Here is a 21767-nt window from a genome sequence, read left to right on the forward strand (position 1 = left end):
GGGTTGGTCACATAAACAACAAATAAGCATACAAATGCAAGCTATAGAATGGGAATACAGGTTTGTCTCGGTAATCTGAACACAGCAGAACATAGCAACAATATACGGTCAAAAGCAACAAAATCAAATGTTAGCATTCAAGAAACACTTTCAATAGCAGTCAAAACATTCGGTGGGCGCACAATTTCATTCAGGAGTATGTTCCAATCGTTAATTGCATTAGGAAAAAAGGAGTACTTAAATACATTGATGCGGCACTGGTACGGTTTAATTTTTTCTAAATTGTGTCTTCGTGCCGACATGTAATTCGGCGTTTTTATGTGGGTATATTGCTTAATTCCAGTTGATCCTATCTTTATGTTATAGAGAAGCTTTACCCTACAAAATTTTCTTTGCGAGCATAATGTTTGCCTCCCTAAGTTATCTCGAATGACAGAGCTTCTTATATCAATGTTGAAGTTACCTGTAACATATCTAGCTGCACGCTTCTGCACCCTTTCCAGCTGTTCTCTCAGCACTTCCGTATATGGGTCCCACACTACGCACGCGTTTACAAATTGGGCCTAATGTTGGTGAAATAAAGTGAAATAAAGAAATCCTACCATATGCCCCCCCCCCCCCCCCCTCGCCCCTCATTTGTGTGAAAATCTAAGTGTTGCTTGCTTAGATTACAGCAGTTTAGGATCCTATGGCGGCCTGCGGAAGGCAGGGTTACTTATCGTGGCGTATTATTCCGAGAACTAAATCTTTTCATTGTGCACCAAGTTTCCTCCATCCTAAACGTTTAGTTTCAAGTTGGGCGAGTTGGTAGGTGTTCATAACTAATCACAGCGCGGCAGACGAGATAGACGTGACCGAGCTATACGTTACCGACATCCTATATATACGTTACCGACCACTCATATTACGCACCTGCTGAAAAAAAAAATGCGCAGCATGCATTAGTGGTGCAATCCTGGAGAAACAGCGGAGCTGGGGTCGTCCTAGCTTCTTCTGGTTTTGCTATGGTTGCTAGATATTGCTGGGTTTGGCTAGATTTTTCTAAGTTTTGTTAAGTTTTGCGGTGTATTCTTGCTGGGCTAGGCTAAGTTTTGAGGGGTGAGGCGAAGTTTAGCCGGATTTCCCCGAGGCCGTTCCGGTCGGTACCCCACACTGACTGCGGATCCCTGGAGGGAAGAAGTTAGGTCGACCCCCAGCTGCGCTCTTTCTCCAGCCTTGCACACCTAGTGCAAGCTGCGCCATTTTTTTTTTGCGTTTTAGTAGCCCAGGAAAGACTAGCACATTTAAAACGGTGTAGTGAGGGGTGCGCATACGCATATGCACCTTGGGCTCCCACTCGAGCAGGCCTGAAAGCCGGCTTCACTGTTATAATACCCTATCTGCGGTGTTGCACCCTTTACAGGCGGGGCAGTTTTATTTTTTTGTATTTTTTTGCTAACACCACCAGACCAAGCTCAAGCTTAAACAGCTCAGCTATTAAAAAAAGATGTTTGTACTTCAACCACGCGAGCTCATGAATTCAGGTGCTCAAGCAGTTTTAGGCAGCCAAACTAAGTGTCTTCTTGCTGTATGGATAGAGTTTCCATCAGAAAAAATTCGGGTCGCCAAAACTATCGAATTGTGAGTTCTCCCACATTTTCACATCCCCTAAATGCTCAGCGCGTGGGGCTCTGGACACCCACTACCACTCCCTTTGTACCCGCCGCGGTGGCTCAGTGGCTAAGGCTTTGCGCTGCTGAGCACGAGGTCGCGGGTTCGATTCCCGGCCGCGGCGGCCGCTTTTCTGATGGAGGCGAAAAGCAAAAACGCCCGTGTGTACGAGATTTCGGCGCACGTTAAAGACCCCCAGGTGGTCAAAATTAATCCGGAGCCCTCCACTACGGCGCGCCTCATCGCCTGCGTTGCGTCGGCGCTTTAAACCCCCACAATCAATCAAATCACTCCCTTTGTGAGTATCCAGCTTTCCTATAGCCCCTCTCCCTTCGTCTCCACCCTCTGGCAACAGGCCCTGTGGAGCCCAGATATCTCCGATCAACTATTGGTGACTTCGCGGGCCCCTGGACGTCACGGATAAATTATAGACCTCCCCTTCCCCCCCCCCCCCCTTGCTTTCCTAATCCCAGCGAAAAATGTATTTTTTTTTCTCTCAATGCATTTCCTGAACTATCTTGGCTGAACTGGCAAGCTAGATCACCTTTACGATGTCATAATAATGTTGGCACAACGCACTGAAAAGGTGCTTCCAACGTGCGCCGGCTGCTGGCAAGGAAGCTACAGTTGATGAGGTTACATTTCACGAAGAGAAGAGCATGGACTTAAGCAGGAATGCGTGCAGGCAACAGGCAGGCAAGCAGCTTGACCGAACTGGTCCCAGGATGCCTAGAATAGAATAGAATAGAATAGAATAGAATAGAATAGAATAGACTCGTTTATTTTTGCACCACAGGGGTACGATGCTGGAGGACTGCGGAAAAAGCTGAGGAAGAAACAACTTGACGGAGCCGCAAGCCCCAACGTTGGCAGTTGTTCAGTGCATTGGAAACCTGTGCTAGCAACTCTCATACTATAACATACACTCATCTACACTACACTTAGACAAACAGTAGCAGTGGCACGCAACAGACTGCGCAAGCAGGATCTCTAAAAATAGCACAACAATAGGACGCAGGGTTTACAAAAGGGGTTACACGCAGAAGGGATTGTATTGTAAAAGCTATCACAAGCATACGAAAGGATCCAGTTAACAATTTATTTAAATAGCTTGTGCAGAGAAGTGATTGCTGAATTGGTTTATTGCATAATTGTTTTAATTGCAGAAATCTAAAGTGGAATCCACAGCACGCCGTGAATCAGAAATAAAATGAGGGCATTTGGGTATGGCTGTAGGCGACTTGTTCTCCTCGTGGCTCCACTTCTACGTGCTCATTTTTAGTACTAGTTGATTCTGTACAGTGTATTAAGAGTAGTGTTGAGTATACTTTAAACTTGTGCTTTAATACGTTTTTCCGGCCAACAGTTTCGATGAAACAGGTTTCAAGAATGACCAGAGTTTTGATCAGATTGTTTTCAATACGAAACCATTAGTTGACTAAGCAAATGACTAAACGACGACGCATTTACGTCGTCGCTGGCACACATGGGGTACACAAGATGGTCGACGGCTTGAATAATTGAAAATTGTCCTGAGAATGCCTGAATTTATGCCAAATTACTCAGACAAACTCCTGTAAATAAAGTAGTAATTGAGGGGGGAAAGATCAATGAAATCGCGGTCAGCGTGGGTTCGAATCAGGGGCTACCGTAATACGGGACGAGCACGAATCCCCAAGACCACCACAGCTTAGTTTCTCTGGCTGACTGATGGTGGGCCTTGCGAACGCGTTGTGGCCTTCGACTTAAAACGCGGCTTATACCTGTACAGTCGTTTCAAAGCCATTCCGAAGGCTTTCGACCCAATTGTCTATCTAGTGTCCCATTGTAAATACATCGGGCGAACATGTAAGCCAGCGTTCAATGGTCAATTTAAAGTTGCCGTGTTGCGCAGGCATTAGAGACATACCCGTAATGAGTGATTTTAGCACACTCAGTAGGCATCTACTGAAGCCTACGTGATTAATTTGAGCCCGCTTATTACGGAACTGACTACGAGGCTGGTAGCAAAGCACGATTCCGCCAAGTAGGTTTCCTCTTTGCGTCTTATTGTGAACGCGGGTGTGTGTCCAGCCTGGCTTGGCGTTAGTCCCGGCGTTACGCTTTCTGCTCTCACGTCGTCAATCGGCACAGGAAGCTTTACTAACAATGAGTTTGACGTTGCTTGACACGTCGTCAAGTTCAACGTTACAACTACCCAACGTTAAGCCAACATATAAGCATAACAATTAAGGGCGAGCTGCAAAGAGGTTGAGAGGTTGATGAAAGGCACGAATAAGAAATGATAATGATGACTCTGCTACCTCACTCAGCGACGCAGTAGTCACTAAAGATCGAGGGCCCTAAGGAGGAACCCAGAATACCTGCAAATTCGTTTAACAGTTCGGCACTAAAGTTCTCGGATTCACTAAATCATCAGCAGCGCTATAGGCGTCCTCGTACATTTCTTGTCGTTAGTCAGCCCGGGCTGCCGCAAGCACGCTGGCCTGGCTTGTTCCGGCGCGCCTTTCCTCCTGCTCCGTGCTCAACCGCTTTTAACCCTTTCGACCAGATCGATGGCAAAAGGGGTGAAGACGGGAATGAAGGAGGAAGCAGGCGATGAAACTCTCCCCGACGATGAGACGAAGGAATCAGTGGAAACGAGGGAACTAGCCAGACGTGTGCGTTGGGAGGCCCCGGAGGACGAGGGCCGCGAGATTCCGCCCGATGAGGCCGGGAGCGAACGACGAGGGAGGAAAATTAAAGCTGGACACGGGGCGGGGGAACACCACCGAGCCGGCTGTGTGGCACGACCGGGAAGGCAGAGAAAGGAAAGGAGATGAACGCGAGAGGAGAAGACGACGACGACGACGACTCGACTCGAATCAGGCGCAAAACCGAGAAAGGACGAGGGGAAAGCGGACGAGGCAATAAGGGAGGAGAGGGAGAAACGGATGCCAGCCGCCGGTTTCAACGCTCAAAACCAGCGCGTGGTGGTGAAAACGGAGTGGGGAATCGGGACGGAAGAGGAAAGGAATGCGGGATAGAATGGGAGGGACTGCAAAAAAGGATATAAAATAGATGCGGGGATGGAGAGGATGCGAAAGAGGAGTAAATTGGGAGAAAGGGGCGAACAATAGCCGACCGGGCCTATCCGAACCCGCTCGGATGCTTGAGCGGCACAGTTGGCTTCCCCTTTGATCCTCAAAGCTGTGCGCCACAGCAGCGCGCATCTGAGGAACAGAAGCGGCTGGGAAGGCTATCACGAGAAGGAGGTAAAGCGTATGAAGGGATCGGGAACCTCCACAACAGGAACGTACGGAAAGTTGTGTACCAGATATGTACCCGTACAGCTGTGCAGGATGAGGATGCATATATATATATATATATATATATATATATATATATATATATATATATATATATATATATATATATATATATATATATATATATATATATATATATATATATGAAGAAAGGGAGTCCTCTCCCTGAAGCGTCAGTAAACTTATGTCTATTTTCTACGTCTTTCTCGTTTGTCTCTGTCTCTACTAACCTTATATATATATATATATATATATATATATATATATATATATATATATATATATATATATATATTAAGACACGTCTGGTCTGTATTTAGGATGCTGCAAGAAGAAATGAAAAACGTGGACGCATGTTGGCGTTGCTGGTAGTGGAGAGAAAGAAGGAACGCGAAGTGGAAGGGCAAGGGCTTGAGTCCATAGGTGGGGTTAGGGGAAGCCGAGAGAGAACGACGCCGGGTGCAGGGGGGGAGAGTTGGAACCGTTTTCGGTGCTCCGAATAATTAACGAGGCGCCTCGGTGGGCACTGCGGAGCGAGGGGAGAGGAATTTGAAGCGTTGCCGCTCCTTCGAGCTCCCCCGAAGGGAAAGCGAGCCAGTTGCTTCCAGGGGCCCTCCCTGCCTGGCTACGCTGAGCAGACGGCGTGCGTGCTCTTTTCCGAGCGTCTTGGCGGCAGACCCCCCCCTGACGAGTGTCTAACGTTTCCCAGAAATCAGAGGGTTTGGATGCGGGAGAATTTAGAGGAGGAGCGGTGCGTCTCTTCCCTTTTCTCTGCACAGAGCCGCTGGGGGGTGCTGATTATTTGATAGGCCTTGACGCCGGCCGCTTCGACGCTTAGCATCATTAGTAATCGCCTGTGACCGGGCGTGGGATCTTAACCGGTGTCGACGTCTGCCCGCCGTGTCCTTTTCGGAATGCGATGAGAGTGACTTAGGCCCGGCGTAATTACCCCTTTTTCACTTAGGCAACAAAATTTCTTTCGATGGGGATAGGTGGTGGATACAAATAAACATAGCGGCGACGGTGTTTGGCGGGTTGAATTCCCGGCTGCAGGGGATTTCTTTTCCGCAGTGAGGGCAAAGCGCTTGTTCGTGTGGGGCTTTGGCTCACATCCACGAATTTCAGGTAGTCCGAAAGCCTTTATTGGAAGGAAGGGAAGGCCCAGAGGCCGTGCAGGAGAAATGTGGAAACAAGGGACGAAAAGGTAGGGAAAGTTCTTTGTCAAACGATTGGTTGTCTGTGTGCGAACAAAATTTTCGTCATGTCCATGGTATTGAGAACATAAAAGAAACTTCTGTGTCAGCATATTCGCTAGCGTAATTTTTACTAACCCCCCTCTCCACAACTTATGTTCTAGTTATACTGCTTAAAATAATTTTTAGCTTACATTTCCATTTTGTATGTTTTTATTTGTTCTAGTTATACTGTTTAGAATAATTTCTTAGCTTACATTCCCATTTTTTATGTTTTTATTGTTTCGCATTCGCCTCACTTGCTATACAGACTACAACATGGGATTACCGTAACGCAGCAGCGAACGCAGAGTGACTTAGTGACCATACGACTGGGATGTGGGGATTTGTTTTGGGACATGAGCAGAACAGGAGACGGCAAGCTCTGTGCAGGCTTAACAGCCTTGGCTCAGAAACAGCTTAAAGAGGAGCGATCACCACCTTTGCCCTTCTTTCGCCCTTCCCTACATTCTATGGCCACAATAGATCCAGGCACTCGATGAAGGTGCTCCTAACGAACACTATCCGCCAATTTTTTGGGGGATAGGGCTGATAAGAGCTGCCTTTTCCAAATTCATTTAAAATGGCTTAGGTTTGCTGCGCTTACATCGTCTTTTTTCGAGTGTGTCGGTCCGGTACGGCAATTTAGCCTGAGCCGTGCGGAGTTACTTCTATTTCGAATAACCAGATGGCGCCAATGAGCTTCGCCGCTCACAAACGGGACGTCACGGCGGTTCTTGGGGTAGGGATGACAACCCTTTCGGCAGCGACGTCGGAGGACAAATACCGGTCTCGGCCCACCGTGTCTCCTGTGTGCCCTTCAGTGCGAACGACAGCCTCGTGGGTTGGTGAAAAATCTTGTGACTGCGTCAGTTTACTCCTGATGCAACTTACGTATGGTGAATCATAATTAAAATACTTGGGGGCGACCAAGGCATTGACGCGAATATACACACTGCTTTGTTTACTTGTGTATTTTGTTATGAGCGTTTGGCTACACCCAGCTGTCTTGTCAAAGTCGGAAGTGAAGCGCCCCTTTCAGTCTATTTTTTTTATGCCCCGCAGGCTATCTCAGTTGATCGGAAGAGTATTTTGTCGCCGGTCGAACATTCGTCTTTGATCGCCAACGTTTTCGATCTGATTCTATGGTTCTCGAAGAATTAACGCCCCAAAATGCATGCTCGCAAGTAAAACACCGCTGCATTAGATATCACGACACTCGCCTGCGCACGTCACTGTGTTTACTGCTTCTACACCGGTTGTGTGTTCTTTCAATTGTTACCGGAGCCCAAGTTCGCTCCAATAAATTTTGTTCCGTGAAGACATCATGGTTGTCCCTGACTACGTTGCAATATACACGCCACCGAAATTAACTGTAAGCTAAATCTTTACATGCAGTATATCTGCCATTCTCAACCGGTTTTCGACTGAAAAAAAAATATTATATCCCTCTCTTTCTCTCTCTTTATGTGGCGCCACCTAAGCAAATCCCCGTTGAATTATCAGAACCAGCTTCTCGCTCTGGTAATCTGAGTATTTTTAGTAAAAGATCTGAGCCGTATGACTCAATTTCTATGGCGGGAGTCGGCAACTGAAGAAGAGATCCGCCTGAATACCTCGACAGGTACCAGATGGAGCTACGTGTATGTACGTACTCCGCTCATACGCCCACACGCACTGCCTGTCAGCAGTTTGAAAGGTAACAGCTGGGATACCTGTGCCTTAATTGTGCCCGTAAATAAAAAATTCCTGCTACATTGTATGTTTCCGGTCACGGTTTCTGTTTTGCCATAGAATCGATACTGATTAGTATGCCAGTATTCGTATAATGGCGACAAGAAATGAAACGCAAACCGAGAACTGTGAACTTGGGCTTACAATAGCTGTGACCTATTTTCTTTTAATTAAAATCGCTACCGGTATTTCTCACAATAATGAAGCTCTGTGAACCACTGGCTAAATATACCTAGACAGCGCCATTATTAAAGCGAAAGCATTATAGGTCAAATTGAGCAGCAAACCCGCCGTCCAGAGCAGCCGCCCATAGCCGCAGAACGGCCCATAAAAGGTACGACCGCACAAAGAGGAAGAACGTAAAAAAAAATTGAGCTGAACAAAAAATTGGTGACCGGATGGGAATCAAACGCAAGGCCTCGGGATGTGCGTTTGGACTATCGGGACTTTCGGATCCCAGCATTTCGGGGTCTACATACAGGGGGATGCGACCCAGCTATAAAAGGACCCCACCTTGAATAAACTCTCTCTTGAATTTCACCTTCAACGTGTGCGTTGTCTCTCTACCGTCGCGATGCTACAATGGCGCATACAGGTTTTCAACTAAAAACCTCGACAACCGGTACGCGTGGTTCGGCGTGCAAGGAGTGTGACGTCGCTTGAGTGGCACTTCGTTAGGTAATCGCACGTTAAGGTAACCAAAGTGTTACTAAATTTATTTATTTATTTGGAGTGAGGTTAGAAGGTGTATGAAGAGACGCGTAGATGGTAGAGCGATTCGTGGATGATGGTGCCAATTAAGAAGCAATCTCGTTCTCCTCTTCTTAGTTCAGCCTCTTCACATGATTGTCCGCTGAGATGACACAGAAGATGCATCGGCCCAAAAATACGTCGCTTAATGCTCGCGTAACATTGTATTCGCTACAACATACCCATTCAGGTGTATGGATTGCACAATGTCGCTGACTGCTGCCGTCAGAAGCTCGTGACGATCCTACTTTCGCTAATTTTTATTAGCCTGCGACGTCACTGTACCCGTACACACTTGTCACACACTCAGGGGGATGGGCCAATAACGATGACAGCTGCTGTCCGAGAGTCACGGCCGATTCACCAATTCTTATTCACTGCGTCGTGGACATGTCCTTCGAAGGAGTATTTGGCATTCAATAGGACGTTAATGCCTTCGCATTCACGACTATTAAAAAGACCTGAGGTGTCTCCAGAGTTTCTTTTTTTCTTTTCTTACCTTCACGAACTAAAATCTCCAATTCTGTGTGTTGTAGTCTGTGTCACCGTGATTGCTGCTGGTTTTCCTTTAAGGGTACATTTGTAACTCCTCTACTGTGAATGCACATGCCCGAAATGTTGAAAGGGACAGGCAACCGATTTTACGGGAGTACATGTCCTCAAGCGTTTTATATAATGGGGTAACCGCAAGGAATTTCCAAATAAACAGGTGGAAATAACTTTAATTTTCCACTAAAATTGCTGAAGTCTGAAACCATGAACTGTCAAAACGTGACACTACCGCACGTGTCCAAAAAACTCACCGGTTTCAATGCGTGATTCAAAAACCGCATAAAGGAATAGGGAAGGTTTCTCACTATGGCTCTTTTAGCCGGGGACGCGTTTTTAAGTACCTCTTTTCGTTTCAAGTGGAGTTCAAAGTGTGTTGCCAGCATTGCTTTAGGCGGGACACGTAAGGCTGGTAGCCCTAAAAATTGCGATTTCAAAAGTGATAGGGCGCTATCAGCGAAATCGTTTCGGCTGAAGGTGTTTTAAGTGATGTCTTTTCATTTGGTAAGAGGAAAATACACTCGAGATAAATCGCTTGTCTGTCTCTTTAAAATGAGCTGTACAAACAAAACGACGTCAAGCTTTAAAGTATTGTAATTAATCATGACTATGGGTGAGGGAGGGGGGGCAGTCTCTGCTAACCAATGTTTGAAGAGAAAAAAAATGCGCAGTAATGTTCTCGCAGTCCAGATAATGTCTCGGTTGTAGAAAGGAGCCGTGGACTCCATGGAGTGATGACGCTTCCTACATTCGTTGTCGGTGCGGAACGTCCGGCTGGAAGTGGGGAACGGCGATGGCATGCTACCACCCAGACGCGCAGTCCTGTTACATCTTCGATGTCGCGTGGCAATGCTCACGCTCCAGCCTGGGCACCGCTAATGATGAGGGTGTCGTGCGATCGTGATGATAATAGTGGCACCGAAACCAGATGGTGATGCCGCCACTTCAAGGTAAAGCTTCCCTGCATACGCGGTAATGGAAATGAATGTTTATGGTACGTGGTTTTATTTCAAAGACGTTTCAGTTTTTAAGAGAGAAAAAAAAAACATCTCTTCCTTAAGAAAGTTGAGCGAAGCGCGAGAACTGCGTCAAAATCGAGACAAAACCTTCGCTAAAAGGGCATCCAATCTTCGTTGAAAGTGTGTCTAATAGAACGTCAATACTTCAAACACCCAAATCGCAAATGAAAAACGAACCTATGCGACGATTTTTCCTGCCCAAAGTAAACACATCTACGAACTATCTAAATGTATGCGATACGTTGTTTATGAGATAAAGGCGTACTATTGCACTCCTGCTTCATGATCGATGCGTGTATTGGCTCCTCTAGAACCGTTTCTCTTTTGCGATTTTCAACTGACCATTTTGACACGATCGAAGTCAGGTTTCACACACGCGCCGTGTGTACAGAGATCTTATCAGAGTTTTTCGGTCGACCAACCGGTCTGTGAGGAAATGCACTAGTTTTTTGACAGGACGACATCGGTCCCACCAGAAAGTTTTCGGTTTAAAATCAGCCTTTACGCATAACGCGGATGAGTTGCAGTCTTCTGATTACAACGGCTATTACCCTCGACGCAGGTGCCTCCTCCACCAGTTGCGGTCCTCTGAGCCAGGGGGCGCCGCTTTCCGATCGATGTTGGTGACGGCAAGAGAGCGTGCTCCGCTGGACCGTGCCAATCACGAGACGACGCACGCCAGATGGCGCCACAACCATCCCCAGGTAACGCCCTCTCTCCCTCTCGTTATTTTTCAGATGCCTGTTTCCGACCGAAAAGAAAGGAAGAGGTCCAATAACAGGTGTCTTATAGTATTATAACGCGAGACGCCTTCGCTATCATAAGACCGTACTCACGGCTGGCACCTTATACACTGATCTTCAGCTATGACAAAACAGCTTCATTGCGGGTTTTCAGGGGGAGTAGGGTATGATCCGTTTTAGCGATGTACCCTTATAACGAACTCAGCTTCCCGTACCGAGGGCTTCGTTATAACCAGGCTTTACTGTAGTTTGCTACAGTAAAAATCGTAGCTCAAGTTCTTTCTTCTCCTTGGGAAACTCCAGGACATACACTTTAAGCACGCATTTCCTGCGTCGTTGAACCCATCACGCCTTTTGCAAACTTCACCAGGAGAAATTGGGGGCTCATTACGGTTCGTTACTGCCTTAAGACATGCTTCTATTGTTCTTACCGTTGATATTTCTCAAGAGGTCATTCCAACATCAGTGTGGCTCGCACTTTGCTACTTCGGGAGCCGTATTTTGTGCCAGGTTGATAAACATGCAGGAACGAGTCGATGCAACTTTTACAGGGGTCATGAAGACAAAATGCAAGTTTGGTTCATCAGAAAGACTTATTGGTACCGATAACAATGACACCATATCCATCGCAAACTTCAAAAAATAATCCAGAAATTAACGCAAACATGGGAAGCTGTGTCGACTCCTCAGCCACTTTCTTGTAACTTTTCTGTGACGTCACAGGATCTTGTTTGTGCTAATTGCTTCCACCGACCTAAGCCGGTACCAACAAACGACTGGGCGATTTTAGTGGTGTCTCTGGATGTCTGATGGTATCAGTTGAATGCTAACGAGCACTTTAAACACCACTAATTTTCTTTACAGCTGGCCCGTATGACGTCACCGCTACCCGCAATATGTCACTGCAGCGCGAAATTTGAAAGTTTCTCAATTGTCCTTGCCTTTTTGTTGTTGTTAAAAACATATTTTGTTGTTAGAATACAGCTGTGTGAGTTACCAAGGGCAAGTTCTTCAAAACGGAACGAAGTTGTATTTTGTCTTTATGGCCACTTTAAGCAATAAGAACTGCTGAACCTAATCCCCTGGTAAATCATTTCAGACATTTGTCAGTATTTTAACTCCTTTGCTGCCCTCGGCCCGCATCATCACCCGAGCGTCAACTTGAAAGAACACTCGGCAAACCCCCCTTTTTATTTTGATTACGGTAGCTGTGTAACGTTGCTGCACACGGACACCGGCCTTCCCTCTTCACCTGTAGCAGCAGGCTCTTCTGCGTGGAGTTGTGTTTATTTTTTTGCATGAGCAAACAGACATCAAACCTTGACTAATCAGGTGATTCTCGTGGCATTTCAACATTCACAAGTTTTTTTTTGTTTGTCGGTCTATTCAAAAGCACCGTCAGCATTGACATCACTGCGGGGAAACTGTCTGTCATTCCTGAATTGAAAGACAAGTATTCTGGTGTCCATCCATCGGCCTATTACAGTTAGAACAGTGCCGCTGGTTGCAAACTTTGTTACATTTTAGTGTTTTCTTTTAGTTTTCGGTTACATGAGAGTTGGCATTTTAAAGTGATGATTGCATCATTGATTTGCGTATTTCTTCAGATGCACCACAGACATGCACTATAGATACATTCCAACCGCTCATCACAGCAATATTTAGAGGGCAGTCGCGACGATTATTCGAACCAACATGAAAAAGATTTTATCTCACAACAGCAAGGGGCGTGCGATTACCGGCTCCAATCGAATACCAACTCGTCACCTGTGACCTTTCCCACGATTACCAAACCAAGACTGGCGACCTTCGCCCTCAGCATCTGAAACTAGCTACAGCTCGAATGAAACAACTGAGAGCAACGCTTCCAGTAACTGTATGCTTTTCATATTCTCAGCCTAGCCTTATACCATCATGAATCACACTCACAGCTCGCGTGTATTCTCCTTCGTCGTTAGGTTCTTTTCGTTTTGTTCATTCGTAAAACTCGCAACTAATTCGAAATGTTTCCCGCTCGGAACCAAGCGGCGCGGCCTTGCTCGGAATTGAACCCTCGCTTTTGTACCTGATGAAACTGCCTCTTTCTTTTCTCTCTCCGGCTCGTATTTGTGTCCGTTCACCTATCAGCGATGCTTATTGCTTTCGTATTTCCCCTCGGTATTCCTCGCCCTATGGCTTCTCCACGTGGGCTCTTCTCTTTGTGCGTTGCGTCTCGTTCTTTCTTTGTCTTTAATCTCTCGCCTGCAGCAGCAGCCGCCCACGCGGGTGAGCTCTATCTTGCCCAAAGGTTTAGTCGAAAGCTCTAGCGCGAAATTGGCCACGGCCCCGGCGCTCCGGACGTGTTATTGCCTGCGGCTCGAGAGTGACAGGAGACCCGCCTGAAACCTGGCTCCGAACCTTCCCCTCTCCTCCGGCCGACTTCCACGAGAACCCTCTTCTTCGCCTGTGAAATAAAAAGGACGTGGAAATAAAAAAGCGCCCTGAGAGAGAACGATAAATAAAGAGGCGCACCGGATGAAACGACGAGCAAGGATATAAGGCTGGCTGCCGCTGGGCGCCGCAGGCAGAACCCGCTTATATATACGCTCTTGCATTCCCGCGCTTTCGGCCTCGCTTGGAGCGCGCCTTTTTTTTTTTTTTCGGTACTTCAATCTCCGGCTTATCGTTTGCCGCGCTTTTGCCCCGCTGCAGGCACGCCACCATGCGGCACTTACGTAATTACTGGCGCGCGCTCACACGTGTGCGAGGTGCAGCTGGGGTGGTCACCGGTGCTGGGTGCGTGGCTGGTACCAGTAGGTGCATTGGGTCACGCGCTTTTAATTATTTCGTCCGCGAACTTTCGATAAGTTGTTTTGTATCTTGCGAATGACTTAGCAGTTCTAGTGGTCCCACCTGGAAGATATGTATTTTCACACTTCGAAAGCTGTCATCGCCGGATGAACAGTCTGTGCAGAATTGCATCACCCTGTTCCGATAAATCAAGAATGGTGACAGCTGCCCCGCCGCCTTGGCAGCTACTGGCGTATGGGACACATGAGTTTCCTTAGAGTACCGGTGTTAGGGACGAAAACTATTTTGGGGGAAATTTGGTTGACCTACAGTCGAGAATTTTTGTGTGTCTTTTTCGGCCATTGCGAGTACTAGAGAACGATTCCAAACCTCGGCACACTGCCCTGGCACTGGTTTACGTGTCTAGACCTGCCACCTTCAAAATGACATTTCATTCCGCCTCAGAAATTGATAACCGGGACCTGTTCTTCTTCCTTACGATGGCTAGCTGAAGGAGGATTTCACGCGTCTGGCGCCCAACGTGGCTCCTGTATAACCATATCGACCATACTTGTCAAGGCAGAGCACTGGGCGGCATATTTTTGAAATCTTTAAATCGGCTTACTTTTAAAAAACCTCTTTATTACGCACTAATTTATAAGATTTTCGCTTCTTGCGTCACTGAAGCTTGTGAGACAGCACTGATCGAACCCCTGAACTTAATGAATTTTCACGTGTAGAACAATTTTTATTGTCATCATCATCAACAACAACAACAAGAATAACAACAACTACGTCAACAACAGCCTACTAGGTGTACTGCAGATCTCCCATCGACCTCCAACCGCTCCTGTCCTGAGCTGCTTGGGCCCATTCGTTGCCTCCGAATTTCCTTATTTCGTCCCTCCATCCTGCTGGTCCACCGGTTGTCGTTTAGCCAAACCGATTTTGAAGTCCCAGCACTACAAATATCAACGGTTGCAGGCGCTTCACTCCCCATGTACCGCGCTTCACTCGGAAGCTTCAAGGAAATTAAAACATCAGGTGTTTCCTCCCTATTTGCTCAGAAAACACTATAGGCGGCAACTGCGTGAATGTGGGAAGTGTTCGAAGTCTTTCGGTCCTCAATGACATGAAGGAAATACGCACGGACTTGCATCGATGGAGTATTGGCCTTGTTCTCCTTCGCCTCGGGTCTGACCGCCCGCGGCAACATTGAGGGTTTGCACTGTACTTGTCTCGACTTCCTTTCATAAACACTCGAAGCAGCACCAAACCTGTCGCCGGAGTGACTTCTTTCGGCGCCACCATTGTTGCGCACGGGAAGCGCGAATTGGGTGCTCGAATAATTGGGTCAAGCAATGAAGCAAGGTTCGGACGTGCTTTCTCGAGAACTCGGAGTGCGTTTTTTTTCTTTTTTCTGCTGTAGACAAAAAGCCTTCCGTGTTATGAATGAAAATAACGTTCGTTCCCTAGGTCATTCAAACCTCAAGGCTCTTTCTTTCGTTAAGCCTCTCCCCTGGATAATATAATTTCAACAGCCCTTTGACTGACTAGACAATAGTGTCTACGTAAATAAATAGCAGCACTAGCTGTGTTTGCAATTCTACACTTTTTAAAACGCCGACAAATATTTGTCCCGCACGACAAATCCTTCTAACTACTAAAACTGACTAGCAAGAAGAATAAAAAAGAAAGGTGGCACTTTTTTGCAATGAGTTTGGTCTCATTACTACCTAAGGCGTTGTGAGGTCTATTTTGAGACTGTGACTGAGAACATGTTTCTCACTACTCTGGGAGAACCGGTTCGGCCTACACTAGCTTCCAGGGGTCTAAATATCGTAGACATGTGTTTATAACCAACTTTCCGTATGCATTATTTGCCATAGGTGACTTTTATTATTCCAGCGCAACTGCGCATTTCGATAAATTCAGACATTCCTATTGCAAAAGGGTGGTTTCAGCAGGCGTTATTTGGGACAATATTGAATGTAAAGCCAATTTACAGAAAACTTTAACGCTTCAGACGAGTTCATAGTACTCATTGCTGACAAGTTACAGAAATAAATATTTAATCAGTGCGTCTAATGGGGAGACTGCCGTCAGAACACCACAGTACTTGTACACAATTTGTAGTATTGCTTGGCACGATGCAATAGAATTTTTGTTTTTTGTTCAGGGAACTCTTGCGACATTCTTTTTCAGCTAAGATATTGATGTTACTAACTTTGAGAAACACTAACCCGAAGTGGTGGTGATAAATGAATACCAGCTGTCCAAGGAACATGTCTTGTGTCATCGAAATGCCTTCAGTTCGGGAAAAAAGATTAGCTTTATGCTCCTAGATTTTCGTTCACAAAATGGCGTCAGTTGTTTACGATTAAATGTTTGTAAAGGAAGAGCGAAACGGTAGATTGTGAAAACGGCGTTGTATTCTGTTTCCGCCGCGAGGCGGGAGTTTTCGATCTCACGTTTTAAAATGTCTCTTGCCTTTACTGCACAGCAGTTGTCTCACTTCCGCACCTTGTCTGGGCCGTGGCACCTCTAATTTTGGTAAAAACAACTGGCTTCAGGTACATTGACAAATGGACGTTCTTCAATGAATTGATGATTGTAAATTTACCAGGTGCAAACATCTCTTGACAGTGCCACGAAGTGGGATGGATGTGTAACGGTCCCGTAAGTTCCTTTCCTGTGTGATCTAAAAAGTTTTAGTGATCTAGCGCTCTGCATTTAATTTAGTGAAAGCAGAAGTATATTTTTTTTTTGAACGACAGCATGCAACTGCTTGGATTGATCTTATTACGAGGTTCCTCAGGCGAGCCCTGGGACCACAAAAAGTTGTAGGATGTACATATAGCCGAGTGACATATAAATCATTTCTATCAAAAGAACCTCTTTATAAAAAATAACTATCTCTCTCATTTTTTTTTCCTTTTTCGCAAATTTGTTGCGCACGAAGGTACCGCGTTTCCCTATGATGGGCACCTCTGCATTGCGACGAAGACTTCGAGGGGGGAAGTGCTCGACCATTGTGGTATAGAAAAGGAAGATACAAAGAAAAAGATTCACAAAGCATTTCTGTGACAAAAATGCCGTGCCAGGCAAGATTGAACCCGCCACTTGGTACCAGTAGTAAATCGCCTTAGCCATTGAACCTCCACAAGTAGCGTCCTTTTTTTTTTTTTTTTTTTTTTTGCAACCACGTCTTGTCCTGTAGCAGAGGGGCTACTAATGCCACTTGTAGGCAGAGTTTTATACAATTATATCGTGTATAAAACACCGCATCTCTTGAGAGAGAGAGAGAGAGAGAGAGAGCTCTTTATTAGAAGAAAGCAGAGAGGTCTGCAGGCATGTATTCACCTACATGCTACTCTGCGGGGATGAGGTGGAGGAAGTAAAGGCCCTAAAGGAAGTAGGGCGAAAGAGAGGGGAAAAAAGAAGAGGTAAAAAAGAAGGCAACATGGAGTGTTCCGTGGGTCACGTAAAAGTCCAGGTGTTCTCACAGGATGACGATGTGGAGTTCTACAGTGTCTCTGCGACGCCGATGTCGTGTAAATAATCAAACAGTGCATCTAACACTTTTCGCTGGGATGATGGAGATGACCATGGTCCAAGAAGAGCTTTCAATGATAAAAGTCCATTGTTGAGGCACTCGATCTTCTTGGCGAGGTCGTTCCTTTCCTGTTTGTACGCCGGACACTCTAATAAAACGTGTTCAGTAGTTTCTGGCAAACCTGCTGCCCGCAGCATGCAACCCAACGCGAAAAAGCGAAAAATACTCTTGTGCGACTGCTACGCGGAAACTCTTGAGAACTGCGTCACTTTCTTGGTCCATGACAAAATCAGGCTGACGGGGCACAACGGACAAAGGCTCTCTTAACTTTTCTGCCTGACTCGAGATTACTCGAGGTTCGTTAACCTTGAAATCCTCGGGTGTTTTTTTCCTCCTAATGCTGTGAATTTTTTCTACGTTCCGAACTGATTTCCTCTTCTCCATCTCACTCAAGGTTACTACGTACTTCTTCCCCCTTTTCTTTTCTTTTTTGACCTCACTATGTTCACTCCATCTAAAGTAGCAAGCCCCGCTGTTTGTGGGGCTAACCTCTTCAGTGTTCATTAAAGCATCCTCTCTCTCTCTCTCTCTCTCTCTCTCTCTCTCTCTCTCTCTCTCTCTCTCTCTCTCTCTCTCTCTCTCTTTCTCTCTCTATGCTTGCAGACTTCCCCAGGAAGTGTAAAGCAGAAGCTACAACGATTAAATAATGTGCAGTGATCATTAAATAGCCGCAAAAAGAGGCTGCGCAGGGCTGATATAGTAAATCGCACGCACGTAAAACCACTGGAACTCACTTTTCGATCTGTTCTTACGAATTAGTTGCTTTTATTCGGAATTGTTCTCATAACAAAGCAGAGGAAAGAGTCTGAGGCCGTCTGCAACCGTCGTGGCTGAACTAAGGGACACGCGCAAGAAGGTGCGCAGTACACGCTTTGTGAAGCAGGTGCATGTAGAGTTACTGGAAGCTCTCCTGCGCTCTTTCGAAAACGTCTAAGCTTAACAGAAGTGATTGACACACATTGCATTTCAAAACAAAATGAAAACCACGCGTTTGCAACTTCACCGGGGAAAAAGTTGCGGATTGCAACTCAATCCACAGATCGACGGCGCTGCAACGTGCCAGATGCGTTTCTTTTAAGACAGCTGTACCGAAACATAAAGCGGGCATTCAAATGGGCCAAGCATTTGTACGACGCAGCAGTGCGAGAAAAGAAAGAAGTGGAGGCGCGGAATCGGGTATGTCTCGCCATTCGCTAAGCCTAACGCCATGTCCCGAATGGTGTGCGAAAGCACGTACGACCGCGGCGCGATCCGCTTGTACGATCCGCAAGAAACTTTGGACATTTGAATATTGAGAGTCGGGGAGAAAAACGGGTCCTGAGAAGAGCAACGATTTTCCTTCTCCCGAATCCCTTAAAGATCCCCTGAGCGGACGAGGCTTATCCGCCATGCACGGAAGCACGGCGGACGCCTTGCTCCCCGGAGCTCGCCCGGGGACGTGATGTCAATGCCGATCGGTCGCGCCGCCGCTACCGCCACTGCCTGCGCTCGTATCACTGCCGAGCTCCGCTTTCACCAAGTGTCGCTTTTCACTCGACGAAAGTTATAGGACTCTCGGTCTCTACTTTGCTCTGTTTGACGCGTTTCTTTTTCCCTCTTCTTTTATGTCGGTATTTGTTTTGTAGACCTCTGGTAGCATTCCGCTCTAGCTTCCACATTCGTTTCCACTGCACAAAACATTTGCTTCTTTTATCTCTCTCTTTTCTTGTCCGCTTATGCGGTGTGCCACAGCGGTTGATTTCTTACTCTCTCTTTCGTTTTCCTTTTCCGGGCGCAGCGCATATTTAGAAGTATTTTCCCCGCATCTGGTTCTCCGTAAGTAAGAACAAGTGCCTTCTCGTGTTTCTCGCTCGTTTCGAACCTGCGCGCGTGTGAACAAGAACTTTCTTCTAGAACGCGTACAAATCGAACCCTGGTAACTCTTGGCCTCTCCAGACTTGTTCGGGATCGCACAATGTCGACTCTCCAGCATACACAACAGGTGTTACATGGTCTGTGACCTACGCGGTCGCAGAATGCGCCGAAACGAATTGTACAAATAGTGTTCGACATCGGTGGTGCTTGTCTTTTGGGGCGTCTCTCGCGATGTGATGAACCACATGGTGCCCCGTTACGAGACGGCGGGCTTTTGTTCGAGTCCCTTTCTGAACCTTTCACTTGATAACAGCGGCGGAACTTGTGTGCGTTTCATTAAGGTTTGTTGGGAAACAGTTACGGCTAGTGAAAGTATTAAAAGTCACAGTGACCGATTAGTGTGCATACTTTTTAGCTTGTACAGTCGGGCTGAATCCATTTCACGCGTAGCCGCCTGGTTTTTCTGGCTGACGTCGATCATTCAGTCACGCTCGCTAATTAATGACTGCTTGCAGCTAGCTGTCTTAGAAAGGTGGAGTTTCAGTTTCCACCCGAGTACCGTATTGTAAGCGGTTCGGGGCAGTGTACATCACTTGACGTCATTCACTTTTACCCTTCAGCTGTGCCACATCACTCTGGCGCTGCAGGACCCTGAGGGCAGCATGGCAGCATCCGTGCACAGGGCTGACGCCCATATTTTCCTGCAACCGCGTTCTGAGTCACCTTCTGTCTTTCCATTTCCTTTCCAGACTACCATTTAGTCGTAAACTTTACTATCAATGGAGATTCAGAAAAGAAGTTCAACATTAGACATCTGAACGAGTCATTAGAGGCACAACGCATTCCATGACACGGCCAAATCCGGAAGCCTCCTCCTTGGATAACTAGAAAGCGCTACTGGTTGTCTAGACACAAATCGCGCGCAAAGCTTTTTAATGGGACGTAGGAAAACTAGACTTTCAAAAAAAGGAGGACAGCAAAAAGGTGGTATGATGTGCAGTAGCAAGCACTGAAAAAAAACAAGAAAGGGGCTGGCAGGGTGTTCAGAGGGGAGGAGGGGAAGGGGGAAGGGGCGGTGGTGTTCCGACAAAGCATGCCGGCCGCGTCGCCGCGTCGGGCTAAAGGCTTATTTGCATGTCGGGGCTGCGGCCTGCATAGGAGCAGCCGAGCACATCCGGGCACCCGCGGCTGCTGCTCTGCGCGTGCAGAGATTTCCGAATGAGTCGTTAGCAATCGCGCGCGTCTCCAGCCTCTTCGTCGCATCCCCGGTTTTATTCCGCCTGTTTTTGTTTTATTTCGGGAATTTTTTCTTCCTTGTGCCTTCCTGTTTGCTTCCGTGTGTGCGTGCGCGCGCTGTTAAGCCATGAGGAAGGAAATACGGGGGGCACGGCAGTGTTAACCGTTACATTTCCTGAGCGTCTACCCGATGAAAGAGCCCAAAAGCCGTCAAGGATATTGTACTCTGTTTCTCTTACAAATAAACATTACACACACAAAAGAAACACGGGATCACGAAGCCACTCAAGCATCTTCTGCGTTCATGTCGGTGCATCAGGACCCGCCACGGTGGATCAGTGGTTATAAGGCGTTGTGCTGACGAGCCCAAAAACGCGGGTTTGATTCCCGGCCGCGGTGGCTGCTTTTCTGATGGAGGCGAAAAGCGAAAACACTCGTGTGACTAGATTTCGGTGCACCTTAGAAATCCCCAGAGGTTCAAAATTAATCCGGAGCCACGGCGCGCCTCATAGCGCTGGTGTAGCTTCGGCGCCTTAAACCCCACAGTCAGTCAGTCAGTCAGTCCAATCAATCAATCAATCAATAAATCAATCAATCAATGGGGTGCATCAGGGGACTTTTTATACCCTAGGGTGCAAAACAACTTGATCACCGAGTAGACCAGTAGCTGCAGCAGCATCCCTCTGCGCTGTTGAAAATGAACGCAAATTGCGTCCAGTGCATCTGGGGTCGGAAATTTATGTGCTGATCCCAGTGCAGCAACGAGGGCTGGGTTTAGCAAAATGTCTATGCTATGCTCTTCACCTAATTTAACGTATTACTGTTCGTTCGAGTCAGGGACTCTATTACTGCTGTAATTATTCACAAAATACTTACCACTAATAATCCGTACCACTCGTCAACGCTAATTACACCCAAGCGAGATACAAGGCACGCTGATCATAAAACTCTTAACCTGACAATAGTACATAATGTATATGGTCGGCGCCTCTTGTCCTGCATGGGAGCAAAAATGTGGAGTAACCTACCAACCTCTATCAAAACAATACCAAATATGTTGCCGTCCCTAAAACGTTACTTCGGAATTCAAGTACCATAAACCAGAACCGTTAATTTGAATGTAAGAATCGCTACTGCGAGAACACGAAACAGTGTAACTTGCTGCCAATTATTTTTATTTGTGTGTGACAATCAACCAATTTTCGCCCAGGGTTGTATTTTTGAAAATATTTCTGTGATGGATCCAATACTAGCCGTACAGGCTATGGATCCAGGTGCCTGGTCAACATGTATTTGTGATGTTCTTC

The 21767-nt window shown here is 46.7% G+C and overlaps 1 protein-coding gene across 8 annotated transcripts in view; it reads left to right on the forward strand.

The window, feature by feature from the left end:
- LOC144159464 (uncharacterized) overlaps nt 1-21767 on the forward strand; it is a 286980-nt gene that overhangs the window by 147839 nt on the left and 117374 nt on the right. For all 8 annotated transcript variants that reach the window (XM_077690975.1, XM_077690970.1, XM_077690976.1 and 5 more), the window contains exon 3: nt 10805-10946. The gene's annotated coding sequence lies outside the window, so the exon portion shown is untranslated. The remainder of the gene's footprint in view (nt 1-10804; nt 10947-21767) is intronic.

Source organism: Haemaphysalis longicornis, unplaced genomic scaffold (genome assembly GCF_048455015.1).
Source record: "Haemaphysalis longicornis isolate Haplotype H1 unplaced genomic scaffold, Haemaphysalis longicornis Haplotype H1 scaffold_10, whole genome shotgun sequence".
Classification (NCBI taxonomy): domain Eukaryota; kingdom Metazoa; phylum Arthropoda; class Arachnida; order Ixodida; family Ixodidae; genus Haemaphysalis; species Haemaphysalis longicornis.